Source organism: Mus caroli, chromosome 5 (genome assembly GCF_900094665.2).
Source record: "Mus caroli chromosome 5, CAROLI_EIJ_v1.1, whole genome shotgun sequence".
Lineage (NCBI taxonomy): Eukaryota > Metazoa > Chordata > Mammalia > Rodentia > Muridae > Mus > Mus caroli.
Window position 1 is genome coordinate 112,576,633 of NC_034574.1, and position 12,780 is coordinate 112,589,412.

The window sequence follows — 12,780 nt, forward strand, 5'->3', positions numbered from 1 at the left end:
CTCCCTCTCCCTCTCCTTCTCCCTCTCCTTCTCCCTCTTCAAGACAGAGTTTCTCTGTGTAGCTCTGGCTGTCCTGGAATTCACTCTATACCAAGCTGGCCTCAAACTCAGAGATCCACCTGCCTCTGACTCCCAAATGCTGGACATAAAGGCATATGCTACCATCGCCTGGCAAATAACTATGTCTTGCTTGCAGATACCTGAGCCAGAAGGAGGTATATTCAGCAGCTCAGGGTCTGGGCTCTCAGACATGGATTTTAAACATCATTTCATTGGGCAAGTGAACACTCCAATGTCAAAGGCATTAGCACTTAGCTCCAGAGTTAAATCCACCCTAAGCAATGAAGCCACTGGAGCACTGAAGAGCAAGCTTCTCTACTTTTGTGTAAAGAAGAAGACAGGGTCAAAATGTTATGAGCACTTATATGCTTTTGCAAAGGACCACAGTTTGGTGCTCAGTACCCAGGTCAGATGGTTCACAATTTCCTGAAACTCAGCTCCAGAGTATCTAGTGCCTCTTTCTTCTTAGGTCACCTATGCTCAGGTACACACACATACACACACACAAGCATGCACACACACAATTTAAAATAACATGAATCCAAAAGAAGAGAAGGGTATGCTGGCAGCCATCTAGAGGATTTATGGGGAAGGGGTAAGGAGAGATGTGTAGGAAACCATTCCAAGCTCCAGAACTCCCCTGTGAGCTTAGAAGCAGCCGCTTAAGAAAAGGAAGCTTATGGGATTTAGCATGTGTTCTTTGGGGGCATTTAGGAGACCTCAAGAGGAGTTCAAGTAGGCTAAACTCGAAGCTTCCTAAATTTCCCCTCTGTGGAAGGAAGGGCTGTTACCATTGAACACTGGCAAGCCTCAAAGTTGGAATGTGTGCAGGGGGAGCAAGCCCCTACCATTCTATTATTTCCTCCCCACCTCTCTTTCTGGAAGTCCCTTGGTGATCCCAAAGTTTCAAACCCAGGAACAGCTGACTCTCCAGACCCCCAGGATCTGGAGGAACCAGGCTCGCCATCTCTACCTTCCCTGGGTGCTCTCAAGAGCATCTGGCCCCTGTACCCTGGGCTCTGGCCACAGTGGCATCTGTTTGCAATGTTTGACTCGGTAGTTTTATTTCTGCTTGGCGGGGTAAGATAAACTATCGGGTTACACGGCAGGCGGGCTGGGCGAGGAGCCGGCAATGGCAGGAAAGAGAAGCAAAATGAGCTGGTGGGCTTGGCCCAGGCCCCCTTTGCAGTTAGCAGAAGCAGCTTCTCTTCTGGAAAGTTCCCTCTTCTCCTGGCTAAGGCTTGTGCTGGTTTTGTTTTTAATACCTTTGTAGTTCCTTCCTGGTTAACTTCAGGAATCAACACCACCCAGGACTCTGTGAAGATGTGAATACACATGTGTGAACATGTGTGCTTGTTCATGCCCCCCCCCCCCACACACACACAAGCTCTACCACTACCTCTTATCCATTTGATTGTTTGAAGCAAGGTCTCACCCAGCACCAGCTGTGAGGATGGCCTTGAACACCATCCTGTCCCCACTTCATTGCCTTTAAGTATGGTTGTCTTGCTTGCAGCAAATTGGTGTGCTGGTTTCGGAACGTGCATTTTAACCCTCCTCTCAACGGACACACTTCTGAGTCAATTAGAATGGCATTCACGTTTATAACGAGTGATTACGTTTATAACCCACCACTCGAGGCTCACACTTTCTTACTTTGAGACAGTCTCACTAAGTTGACCCTCCTGGGTTTGAACTCACTTTGCTGTAGCCCAGGTAGGTCTCAAACTTGCAATCCTCCCGGCTCAGCCTTCTGAGAAGCTTAGTCGACAGGTTGGCTCTGGGCAGTTCCTTCAGAGTTAGAGTTTAACCCCACAGGCGTCAGCCTGCCTAGCTGTGAACTCTGGTCCTATAAACATGGGCAAATGAAACCTCTCCAGCAACCTCTGTGTCTCTATCTGTAAAATGGGCCTTGGGATCATGACTCCCAGGGTGCAGAGCCCTTCTGAGCATTCCTGATCCAACATCTACAGAGTGTTTAGTGAGATATATCCCTGTGCATGCTCTGTGCTCCATGAGGTAGCTGTCATAGTAACACAAGAAGGCTTGCTTGACACGAAACTCAAGGACCAGCTAGCCTTGGAGCAGAGATGGAAATTCAGAAGTACAGTTATGGATGGCTCATTACCTCACATCTCAAGGAAAGCTGCCCCCTCTCTTCAAGGCTGAAGAAAGGACTGAAGCCAATAAGCTCTACTCATCCCCTCATTGGGGGCACCTTGGGATTGAGAATGGTGCTCATGGATTGAAAATCAAACACAGACAGGCTCCCATGACTGATGCCCAAAGAAGCAGATGTGAGAGGTAATTTTGATTCCAGGCTGGCCTTGAACACACTACGTATGCAAGGATGCCCTTGAACTTCTGGCTGTCTTGACTCATGCTAGGATTATAAACATGAGTCACCCTGCCACATTTGCATGGCTCAGGGAATGGAACCCACGGTGTCACCACAATCTGGAAATTAAGTAGGGAAGCATGGGGAGGCAATAGCTATCTTCATTGTGATCCCAGATTTGTCCCAACTCAGCTTCCCTGAGGCAGGCCGTTCTCCCTCATAATCTACAGCACTGGTTCTCAACCTTCCTAATGCTGCAACCCTTTAATGCAGTTCCTCGTGTGGTAGTGGCCCCAACCATAACATTATTTTTTCTGCTGCTTTCATAAGTGTAATTTTGATACTGTTATGAGTCAGATTGTAAATAATATCTGATGTGCAGGATGTCTGATATGCATCCTCTGTGAAAAAGTTGTTTGAATAAATCCAACCCACAGGTTGAGAACCTGTGATCTAGAGGCTGAGTTTCCAATGTAGGGGCTGTGTGTATGTGTGTGTGTGTGTATGTATGTGTGTGCGTATGTATGTGTGTGTGTGTGTGTGTGTATGGGTGTGTATATGGGTGTGTTTATGTGTGTGTGTGTGTGTATGTATTTGTATGTGTGTGTGTTTGTGAGTGTGTATATGTATGTGTTTGTTTGTGTGTGTGTATGTTTGTGTGTGTTTGTGAGTGTGTATATGTATGTATTTGTTTGTGTGTGTGTATGTGTATGTTTGTATGTATATGTGTGTGTTTGTGTGTTGTGATGTGTGAGATGTGTGTGTGCGCGCATGCGTGTGTTGGGGGTTGTCACTGAGTCTTCTCCTCTAAGCGCCACTGTTACACTCCTGTCTGTCTCTCAGGCCCCAGCCTTCTGGCCTGGCGATCATCACTCAGCAGCCCTTCCAGATCCAAGGCCAGGCCCCTTTGTTTGCAGCTCATATCCTGCATTCTCCAACTCCACTACACAGGCTCCCTTCTGTCTTTTCATCCTTCCCCTGCCCTGCAGCCAGCCCAGCCTCTGGTCCTCTCCAGCTGCACTATGGATATATGCACACTGACTTTCTCCTGGGAGTGCAGGGAGTAGAGGCAGAGGATAAGAATGAGAATCAGGCTAGGCCACCCCTCAGGCACTATTCCTTCCACTCCAGAATGTCTCTCTGTCTGCAGGCAGCACAGAAAGTCAAAAGCACACATGAAGTGAGATGCCAAGCTTGGAGGCCAGACACCATGGGTGGCTTGACTCAGGAGGGGCTGTGGACAGCCTCTCCTGAGATTCTAGGTCTCTGAGTCAGCACAACACTGTCTCCTTCCTCCTCAGACCACAGGGTACCTGCCCTACCTCTGGTAGGATGCCTGGCCTGCCGTCCCAGCCTATACACAGAGCCATCACACTGGATCCCCTGCCCAAGTACGCACACACAAACACACACACACACACACATCACACACACATCTCACACATCACACTACACACACAGACCATACACACACATATTTTACACATCACACTACACACACATCACATGCATAACTCACACACATACATCTTACACATCACACTACACACATATCACAACACACACACACACGCCACACACAGAGGCTGGTCCCAGCTGCCCTTGAAGCCTCACACCCTTTACCCCTTCCATTTCCTGAAGCACATGCTCAAAGCTTGAATTTTTCTATGGTGTAAAGGTCAGCTCCCCAACCCAGTGACAAGGAAGGGGACTATCTGGAGAAATCAGTCCCAGAGAGGCATCTGCATTTGTCATTTCCAAAGCCACTTTTTGCATACAGATGGTGGCAGTCACTGCAGAGATGACCCGATTCCTTGGGACTCTGGCGTCCAGCATCTGTGATCCTGACAAGGATGTCCACTTTAATCCCACATCCAGGCCAGAGAGGCAGAGGACCCAATGTTCTTTTCCATCAGAAAGTTCCTGTGTGTTCCCCTCCTCCCCTCTGCTATCCGGATAGCCATCAGTCTCTCTCTTGCTCTGGACTCTGCACTTTGCCCAGGTGACTGTGCCTTTCTGAACCTCTGATTTTAATGGCTCATGGTGGGGAACAGTAGAGCGGGGATGGGGTGGGGGGCTAAACAATAACAGTGACAATGGACTAATTATACGGGGGGTGGGGGCATAAAGAGGCATGCAGCGTACTTGTCTCTGGATCTGAAACCATCATGTACACAGGAGGCTTTGAAAGGTTTTCCCACAGACACGTTGCAAAGATCCTGAGGGTCTTAGAGACCCCAGGCGAAGCTCCATCTTCCCAGATCACCGCTTCATCAATCCATACCCTGGGGTCTTCAGAAAAGAGGGCCACAGACAAACCCTAGGGGCAGAGCTATAACCCACTTCTCTGATATGGCTTGAATCTCCTGGGACCCAAAGTCTGTGGGTGCTGGCCAAAGAAGAGACTCAATTAGCTTTGTGCCACCCACTCTAGGAACCAGGGAAGCCCGATGCCCCAGAGCCTCTGGAATTGGGCACTGGCTGTGCCTGATTAGCCCATTGATTAGCTGTGCCCTCTTGGGTGTCATCAAGTATTATGATCAAGAAGCCCAGCAAATAACTAACTTAGCTCCATGTACAGCCATCATTTGCCACAGGAAAACTCAAGGCCCCAAGAGGTAGAATAATTTGCACAAAGTCACACCTTAAGTAGAGGACAGTAGGAAACGCCTGATCAACCTGAGGTCATGTCTGTACTGCTTGTGTGAAAATGGTGGAAGAGTGTGGGCCTCAGACCACATGAGGTCCACTTTCATTCCCCACCCCCAACTCCCAACACTCTCACTCTCTCTCTCTCTCTCTCTCTCTCTCTCTCTCTCTCTCTCNCNCACACACACACACACACACACACACACACACACACACACACACACACACAGACCTTGCCAGGCCTCAGTTTCCCCATCTGGAGCTCATCAAGCCACTTCCATCAGAATTCACCCAGTTTCTGAAAACTTACTAACTACTGTGAGCTCCCTCCAACCCCAGTCACTTAGAGGCTGTTCGAATGTCAGTGAATGACCTACCCTCTCTGAACCTTTTCAAACGAGGGGATAATGGAAACTCTTTGTGTATTTATTGGTAACCTTAGAAAAGAGCATAGTACTTGGGAGGCAGAGACAGGCGAATTTCTGAGTTCGAGGTCAGCCTGGTCTACAGAGTGAGTTTCAGGACAGATAGGACTACACAGAGAAACCCTGTCTCGGAAAAAAAAGAAAAAAAGAAAAAAAGAAAAAAAGAAAAAAGAAACAAGCGTAGCATCATGCTCAGCAAATAGTAAGTGCTCAATAAACACTGGTTGCTGTAATTTATTATCCACTACTGGATGTCTCTCTCCTTCCTCCTCTCACTAGAGAATCCCAAACTCTCCCACCCAGGTGATGTGGTTCATCGCCTCCTGGTCTGTCACTGGAGTAGGGAGATGGGTCAGCCATGGAGGTGGACAGCCCTCAGCTTGCTTAGTAGTTCCTCTGGCTAGCTGCCCAGAGTCAAGGCTATGCACCCCAGTGGAGGCCTCCTTTGAAGTCTCTCGCCTTATATAACCCCCCCTGTTCCCTCCCATTTTCTCATGTGTCCCCAAAGTAACCTTAGGGAATAAAGCTCCAAACCTAGCTGCTGAGCCTGGATGGGCTTTCTCCCAAGGGGTTCAAGGGGGGAATTGAGGTATCAGAGGGATAGATGTAGAGGGTCACAGGCACCTCTACCTGAATCCTAATCCTACAACCTGTGCATCCTTAGGTAGGCTACTCACCTTCTCTGTGCCTCATTTTCTTATCTATTGGGTAGAAGGTACTAATATGTAGGAACATTGAGAGAAGATAAATGGCTGGTGTAGCACATAGTGCAACGTAGTATTTAATAAGGAGGAGTTAGCATCGAATATTGTTACATTGTGTCACACAATGTAATGATAATATTTGGGACTTGCTTTTGGTTTGGAGCAAGACCTTGCAGCATAGCCCTGACTGGCTTAGAACTTACTGCACAAATCATGCTGGTCTTGACTGGGTGGCCATCCTCCTGCCTCTGTCTCCAGAGTGCTGGAAGGGTAAGTTGGAATCACCCACTATTTGGGGGTGGGGGGATTATGAAGAGTGGTCACTAAATCATTTAATCCCAATTGTATGGCTTAGAAACATACCCTATGGCTCAGCCTCAGTTTCCCTCGTCTGTAAAACGAAGTGACCACCTCCTAGCTTCAAAGAATGTCTGAGAATGGAGCATGGCCATGAACTATCTATCCTCAACTACATCTTTCTTAAGTGGCAACCATCTTCCTGCCTAGGACTTCTAAAGTGGGCTGGGGAATGTTCCTGCAGGTCTACATGGGCACCCCCACCCCACCCCACAATCCTAGAGACCCAAGAGTCTGGGAAGGGGGGGGTTCTCTCCTGTTCCTCTCTCCCTCCTCCCCTTCGGTTCCTGGATCTGGCTGGGAGCCGCCTCTACCCTCCCTCATGTGTGTGTGTAGACCGAGACTCCGGGGGACTAGAGGCTGGAAGAATGTTTGCGCAGCCTTCAAACGACTTGGCAGGCCACAAGAGGGGAAAGGCCGCTCCAGGGAGAGCTCAAATTGAAATTTCACGGAGGGAGGAACATTCAGATCAGCGATGAAGCTCGTAAAAAAAAAAGAAAGAAAAGAAAAGAAAAAAAAAGTGGGGAGGGCGAGGGGGACGGTGAATGGGAAGAACAGACAGCTTGCAGAAGTGAGATGGAAAAGCTTGGGGCCACGCTGCAGGGCCTGGAGGGGCGCAGGAGTGGGAAAGCCAGTCAGGTCCTCAGATGCAGCCTCTGGAGGGTCTGTAGGAGACGCTGGGAAAGGAAGCTTGGACCAAAGCAGATATCTTATCCCTATAGGAGGATGACCCCCCAATGGGATGGAGGTTGTGGGGAGGGGACCGGGGAAAAGCTAAAAGGGCCACATCATTCATCCCTCGGAGACTGCGGAGACTGCGTTTTGATGTGGCAGGATTCAAAGAATGCAGGGACACACAGTCTAGGCCTTTTTGAATAACACTAGGAGTCGTATCAAAGAACAGGGACTGTGGTGTCATGGTTAGAGTGCTGGCATGCTGGGTTCTATCCCCAGCACCCCATAAACCGGGTGCAAGCCTGTAATCCCAGCACTTGCGAAGTGGCGGAGTAGGGGAGCTGAGAGCAGAAGCTCAAAGCCATTCTTGGCTACAGAGTGAGTTTGAGGCTAGCCTGGATTACAAAGAGACCCTGTCTCCTCCTCCCCACCTCCCAAGCCCAAAATTGTAAGAAACCACTTGGAAAACTAATTTCAGCGTCATGGTACAATCTGATTGGACTTTCCAGAGGGCGGGGGGGTGGGGGGGACGCTGATAGCCTCTGCAGAGCCTCTCCCCAGTTCTTCCACGGCTTCTCCTTCCTTCCAGTATGGTGAAAGGACCAGGCCAGCGAGTGCGCCCCTCGGTCTCTCTGGGGGGAAATCCCTGGTCCCAGGTCCCAGGCCCAGGGCACTCACTCTCACCCTCCTGGTACAATTCATTAGCTTCACAGACATGTTCTCAATTCCCGGAGCTTACAGAAAAGCCTGGTCATTAACCTCCCGGCCCGCGTGCACCGCCCAGTGCCACCGCAAGCGCAGCCTTCTCGGAACACAAGGGCCGTGCCAGCTCCCGGATCCCGGCAGCCCCGGCTCCGGCCTGTGCCAGCAGCGGCTGGTCTCCCTCACTCGGACATTTTCTGTAAGCCACTGACCCACCCGAGCGATGCCCGGTGTGAAATAGTGCTTTAGCTTCCAAGGTGCTCTCTGCAGCCTTTAACCCTACTTGAGTAGTCGCGGTCACCACCCCTCAAATGGGGACGCGGCGACTGGGAGGAAGTTTGGGGTTGGAGCTGGCCTTGGAGGAGTTTGCAGGACTCTGGCTGAGCTGTAATCTTTCTCTGATGCAGGATGCACGGCTGGAGAGAGGGTTGTTTTCCCACCCCCACTCCCAATCCCACCCTCCCCGGCAGTCTCCAGGAGTTGAACTCAACTTCTCTGGCTCCCTCACCTCATCTCTGTCCATTCTGGCTCAGTTGAACTTCAAACGTTACTTGGCCAAAGTCATTAACATAGTTGCAAGGCGTTCTAGCCAGCCCGCTGGCCCGTCTCCCTCGGGCGCCTCTACAATCGCTACAGCACTCGCTGAACCTAGGTGAGCACACGGAGAAAACTCACTAGCTGGTGTTTGAGATGATTCTGTTGCTATGCTAGCAAATAATGAAGGTAGATGGCATGCTCACCTTGCCTACAGAAAACATTTGGAGAGAGACTGCTCACTCATTTCTTGGTGCTTGCTCCTGATTCCCTTTCAGATGACAGTCCACAACATCCTACCAAGCGGGTGAGCTACCCACAGGGTGAGCGCACCTCACTCACACCCCTGGCACCTGATAGATATTTGGCTTGATTATAAATATTACAAAGTTGGACGTGGGGGGTTGCACGAGGGAGGCTGGGTCAGGAAGATGGAGACCTCGGAAGCTACCTTGAGCTACCAGGTAGGACTGTCTCAGCCAGGCAGTGGTGGAAGAAGCCTTTTATCCCTGCCTCTGCGGGGCAGAAGCAGGCAGCTCTATGGATTCAAAGCCAGCGTGGTCTACAGAGTGAGGTCCAGGACAGTCAGGGCTATACAGAGGAGACCCTGCCTCGAAACTCCTCCCTCCCCCACTCCTACCCCCACAAAGTACAGAAGCCACTGTAGATGCAGATATTGTATATCTAGTGCTTCCCTGGGTACTTGAGCATCTAGGCATAGCCTTGGAAGCTAAGGTTTTCCTTTTATACCAGATGATATGGAGGGTGCAGATAGGGGTGACAGGGGCGAAGAGAAGAGACCAGAAAAGCCTAATGTACAGCGACCTCTATCTCTCCTCCTATTAACAGGGCATTAATAGATGGGCACTGCTTTATGACAGAAGACAGAGGTAAGCAGGCAGGGTATCAGCAGGTAACTTGCAGCTGAAGGGGTCCCCACACTGCAGAATGCACATTCCTTCCTGTGTACCCGCTTGCCTTGACACCACACCCAGTGTGGCCCTGCACACTCCAGCTGAAAGGGATCCCATAGGTCACTGTAGCCATGCTAACTTTCCAAAGGCTGTAGTCTAGACTTGATGCCTGTTTCTGGGCATCTCAGATCCCTGAGGGTCAAGAAGGAGGGCCTCTCCAAATACTGGGCTTCTGGGTGGTTGTAGCCTCACCTGACAGAAACCTGTGATGTGGATACGGATGAAGGACCTAGGCTTGTTATTCTGTAAAGAAGGGAGAGATGCTTCTAGAGAGTTCTCTGGCTTCCTACCTTTTACACCCTTCAGTGTAGCACGACCGCTCCCTGCCCCCCCCCCCCCTTCAAGTGCCCTGTATTCCAGCTACCTTCAGTCTTCTGAGTTCTGCACACAGTTGTTCCAGGGCCACATCGTAAAAAGATTTACAAGACTATGTAAAACTGGCAGTAAAAACAATTAACTTTAATGGCACCTCGGGTGGGTGGCTAGATGGGATGGAGAGAGGCCCCTCCCTCCTCCTCCTCCTCCCCTCCCCCTTCCTCCCAAGAGCAGCCAAGCCAGACAAGGGAGGGGGTCTGCAATCAACTTCTCCCAATGTCTCTGGGTGCTTCCTAAGAACCTTTTTCCTCAGCTCAGAGGTCAGAGGGTCAAGGCTAAAATGAGGAGAGGGTGCAGCACAAGGAACAGAGGAGAATTAAGCTTCAGTATATGGTACACAGCTAAGGGGTCCCGAATAAAAGCCTCTCAGCCCCTCCCGGGCTTGGTGTTCTCATTTGTGAAATGAGAACTGAGAACTTTGAGCCTCTCTCCCCCAATGAACAGGAAAGATTTCCAAAGGACTCATTTGAAGGCCCCTCCCCCACACCCGATACACACGTGTGCTCAAGTAGTTAATTTAGTAAGTTCCTATTGTAGGGAGCATGTGTGTGTGTGTGTGTGTGTGTGTGTGTGTGCGCGCGCGCACAAGCGCCCCAGGTGTACACTGAAGTAGAAAGACTCAGATTTTTTTTTTTAAAGGTCGGGGCCACATTTCCGAGCCCTGGCTCCACTGGCCCCTCTTAAATGTGGGGTTTCCTGCTAAAATTGACCTGCTTGTCCGGCTGGTGACCCCGGAAGCGACCCCATGCTCTAGCGATAGAAGGCAGCCCCCGGCTTGAAAACGACCTGGATTTCTGGAAAGCCAGTGAGGAAATGAGAGTGACCAGGGGGTAGAGGCGAGGTCTCTCTCTACCTCCCTGTCCTCTGGGCCAGCCCGGAAAACTCTCATTCTGTGGCTCTCCTTGGCCTGGAGACAATTAACATCCATTTCAGAAAGCCCTCTGTTTGTCTGGGTCTGTGTGTGGCCCACTGGGGTCGCCCCAACCCCCCCAGTGGACGCTGCCTTGTAAGGGCATCCCCCATTGGCCAGGCGCTTTAATTAAGGGAATTGGGGGGAAGGGGAACACATATACAATGGAAGCAATGTCATCATGGCTCCTGGCCACCTCCTCTATCCAGAGGGTGGACCCTGTCTCTAATCTCAGGATGCAAAGACCTCTTCCGTCCTATTCTAGGTCTAGGTACCTGGCACCATGTGACCAGATGGACGAAGGGCTGCAAAGAAACTGCCATGAACCAGTTCAAAGCTTCCATTTGAGGATGGGGTGTAACTCAGGTGGTAGATACAGTGGTTGCCTGGCAAGCACGAAGCTCTGTGTTTGAAAATTAGCATGAAATAAAACAAGCCTCACAATACAGACCTGCAGCCCCAGCACTAGGGAGTCAGAAGCAGGGGGATTGGGAGTTTAAGGTCATCTTTGGCTACATAGTGACTATAAGTCTAGCCTGGGCTACATGGTTTCAAAAGAAAACGAAAGATGACCACTGGTAGTAGCAGAGGAGGGGAGGATTGAGTTTGTTTATCTGTAGTCAGTGTTACCACTCTGTAGCCCAGGCTAGTCTAGAACTAGCAATCTTCCTGCCTCAGCCTCCCAAGTGGCAGGATGGCAGGCAGGCACCACCTTGCTTAGCCTAGACACACTATTGAAAGACAATAAATGCTGAGACAGAAGGAAAAAAAAAATGATGACCAGGCGAGCCCAGCCAGATGGGAAAGAGAAAACTTCCAGGTCAGAGTGCCCTGCACATCCTGGCTGTGGTGGCGCACTCCTTTAATCCCAGCACTTGGGAGGCAGAGGTAGGCGGATTTCTGAGTTCAAGGCCAGCCTGGTCTACAGAGTGAGTTCCAGGATAGCCAGGGCTGAACAGAGAAACTCTGCCTTGAAAAACAAAAACAGAGTGCCTTGCACAGCAGAGGCTTGGGAGGCAGGATCTCAAGAGGCAAGGACCAGCATCCTCCCAGCATCCTCCCTTGGGTGTAAGCAAGGTATGCAGGAGGAGGGAAGGCTAGGCAGAGCAGGAGACAGAGGTGAGAGTATGCCTGCCAAAGGGAATCTGCACTCTTGTCTACTTAGCAGAGGCAGAGGGAAAGAGTATAAGTCAGGGGCTGCTGTGAGGTTTCTATGGCTTGCTTGCTGCAAGGGAGGTGGGCAGCACAGAAGAGGTTAGATACAGAAGTAGTTAGAGCTTGGGGGTGGAGCGGTGGGGATTGCTCCAAATTAAAAGCACCTCTGGTGGTGGTGGTGGCGGCTGCAGCAGCCAAGGAAGCAGTGCACACTGTTAATCACTCAGGAAGTAGAGTCAGGCAGATCTCTCAGTTCTAGGACAGCCTGGTCTACAGAGCAAGTTCCAGGACAGCGAGGTCTACCAGGAAACCCCACCTCAATATAAATAAATAAATAAATACATAAATAAATACATAAATAAATAAATAAATAAATGCACCTCTGGCTGTAGACAGAAGCCTACTGCAGGGGGGTCTCAGAGTGCAAGGGATTATCACGGGTGAGAACTGTAAAGGTAGAGAGCGTTCAACAAGATGTCGTACCCCAGCAATGAGAATACTACCTGGTACTTAGCACAGGAGGGCAGCTAAGGAATTCCAGAAGAAGAAGGTCAAAGGAAGGATCAAAGCCTACAATCCCAAGCACTTGGGAAGCAGAGACAGGAAGTTCAAGGGCAGCCTAGGCTACAGAAGGCCTTGTGTTTCAAAACAAACCAAAACACAACATTAAATTAAAGTAGGGCTGAAGAGCACACATGCTGCCAAGTCAGTGGCCCCAGTTAGATCCTCAGGACCCAGCGGTCCCCCAGGTCACCCTCCACATGTATGCTTGGTGGTCCATGCCCCCCCCCCACCCTGTGGACAAAGAAATGTTATTTTTAAAACTTAATTAAATTAAATATGAGAGAATAATGGTTAAAGGAGAGTGGATTCTAGGCAGACAGAAATGGACCTGATTTTTTTTTTCTTCTCAATAGATTCT

General features: G+C 50.1%; 1 long non-coding RNA gene across 3 annotated transcripts in view; it reads right to left on the bottom strand.

Annotated features, from left to right (window-relative positions):
- LOC110295429 overlaps positions 1-12,780 on the bottom strand; it is a 59,282-nt gene that overhangs the window by 7,334 nt on the left and 39,168 nt on the right. The window lies entirely within an intron of this gene.